A 2,677-nucleotide genomic window follows, 5' to 3' on the forward strand; every position below is an offset into this window, starting at 1 on the left:
TTGTCTGTTTGACTTGTGTTTTATTAACATTGATTGGCATATTAAAAGTCGCTCTGTGCTTACCCTGATTGTCTAAGTCTTTGTAGTGCCTATTTTCTATTTTATGTCCAATTATCACTACATTACAAAACGTAGGGTATAGTGTATATAAAGTGCTAAAAGCACAGTGCTTTTCCCTTTGTGGTTGTTGGCTTTTTGAGATGGGCTCTCACTTTGTAGCCTAGGTTGGCCTGAAACTTAGGACCCTCCTTTCTCCATCTCTTGAGTGAGGCTGGAATCACAGATTTAGCATGCATATTTTTGATGCAATGTGAAGCTTACTGGCTATTTAATAGTGTGCCTTAGTCCATATTAGTCATATTTTGGAATTTCATGGAAGTTTATCAGTTTTGAATTTTTTTTTATATCAGTTTAAATACTACACACCTGACACTAGAAATATGGCATAATGAATTTAAAATGGCTCAGGTTATTAAGTGGATAAAATTTGTGATCATTACTTTCTCATTAGACTGAGTCAGAAAAGCTTTGTAGTTTTAACTGACAAACTAGGCTGGCTTGTGTGCATGTGTGTTATAGAGATTGAAACCTTGCTAGGTAGACACTCGACCTCTGAGCTGAACACGACCCTTTTTTGTTTTTTAAATTACATGTATCTGGGGGGGGGGTGCGTGGCACATGTGTGGAGGTCAGATGACAACCCCACAGTTCTCTCCTACCATGTGGGTCCCAGTAATCAAACTCAGGAAGTGTCTACCCACTGAGCCATCTCATCAGCCTTCATGGTATTTTTTTCATTACATAATTTGTGTGTGCATGAGCATGCACATACGTGCATCGTTGTTCCACAGTGCATGTGGAGGTCAAAGACAATTTGTGGAAGTTGGTTCTCTTCCACCATGTGGATCCTCAGGCTTGGTGGCAAGCACCTTTACCCACCAAACCAGCTCACTGGTTCCTATTTTTTTCATTTTGATTTTCTGGTTGTGGTTTGTTTGGTACCAGGTCTTGCTGTGGCACTCAGACTGGCTTTGAACTTGATCCTCTTTCTTAACCTCTGTGCTGGAATTAGTAGTCTGTTTTATGCCTGTGGCATCTTTTTTTTTTTTTTTAATTTTGTCTTTTTGAGACAGGGTCTCTCTGTAGCCCCAGCTGTTCTGGAACTCACTATGTAGACCAGGCTGGCCTTGAACTCACAGAGATCCTCCTCCCTCTGCCTCCTGAGTGCAGGGAGCCCATGGCACCTTAAAATACAGAACTTAAAGAGTTGCGGGGCTGGGCATAGTAGTGTAAGCCTGTGTTTCCATCACTCAGGATGGTCCCAGGATTTGAACTCAGGTTGGCAGGTTTAGGGGCTAGTGCTTTTACCCACTGAACTATCTTGCTGGTCCACTAATGTGGTTTTCCTTTTGAGACTGGTCTCTTTGTAGCCCAGAATATGTGGCTAAGGATGACCTTGTACTCCTGATCCTCCTGCCTCCACTAATACACACACACACACACACACACACACGGGTTTTACTAGGTAGCCCTGGCTGCTCTGGAACTCCCTATGTAGACAAGGACAGCCTTGAACTCACAGATATCCACCAGCCTCTGCAAGCCCCACCCCACTTTACCCCCCCCCATTAAAGGCATGCACCTCCATGTCTAGCTCAACCACTAATGTCTTTTGAAGAACAATTTTCAAGCTTTGATTTTTTTTCTTTCCCACTCTTTGTTCCAGAGATCAAGAACTAGGTCATTAACAAAGTTCTTGTGCTGTAGTTAACCTATAGCTTGCTTAGTAAAGTGCTTGCCTTGCAAGCATGAGGATCTGAGTTAAATTCCCAGATCTCCTGTAAAAAAGCTGGGCTGATTGGGTGCATTTGTAATCCAGTTGCTGGAAGTGGGTCCCTTGGGGTTTGCTGGCCAGCCAGCCTGGCCTGCTTGGAGACTTCAGGCCAGTGAGAGATCCTGTCTCATAAAACAACTGCTGAGGTTGTCCTCAGACCTCAACATGCAGCTATACCTGCATGCACATATATGCACCCTCATAACAGTCATGCACCCAAACCAAACAAAACTAGATGGGTTTAGGAATGCTTCAGGACATCTAATTCTTGAGCAGCAGCACCCTTCCCAGCTCACCTTCACATCTAATAAGTTGCATCATTAAAAGGCATTTTTGTGATTTTTTTTTTTTTTTTTTTCCTTTTTAAAACTGGATCTCTTTCCCTGTAATCCCAGCTGGCCTGGAACTCACTATGTAGACCAGGCTGGCTTTGAACTAACAGAGATAGATCTGCCTGCCTCTGCCTCCTTAGTGCTGGGATTAAAGGCATGGACCACCGTGCCCATGCCTGGCTTTTTTTTTTTTTTAAGACTGTCTCACTATGCAGCTCTGGCTGGCCTGGAACACAGTAGGTAGACCAGACTGACCTTGAACTCTGCGGGCCTCTGCCTCCTATTAATGGTGTATATGTCACTATACTCAGCCTAACTGAATGTTTTGAAGGTCAAAGCAATTAACAAGGATAATGCATCAAAACATTTTTGGAAGTGTTTTGGATATTGTAGAAATCATGAGTGAGGGGGCTGGGCATGGCTCAGTGGTTAAGAATGCTTACTGCTCTATCAGAGGACTGAAATTCACACAGGCAGCTCACAAACTCCTGCAACTCCATCTCCAAGGGAT

This window comes from Nannospalax galili, unplaced genomic scaffold, assembly GCF_000622305.1.
Source record: "Nannospalax galili isolate Female #2095 unplaced genomic scaffold, S.galili_v1.0 scaffold44, whole genome shotgun sequence".
NCBI lineage: Eukaryota > Metazoa > Chordata > Mammalia > Rodentia > Spalacidae > Nannospalax > Nannospalax galili.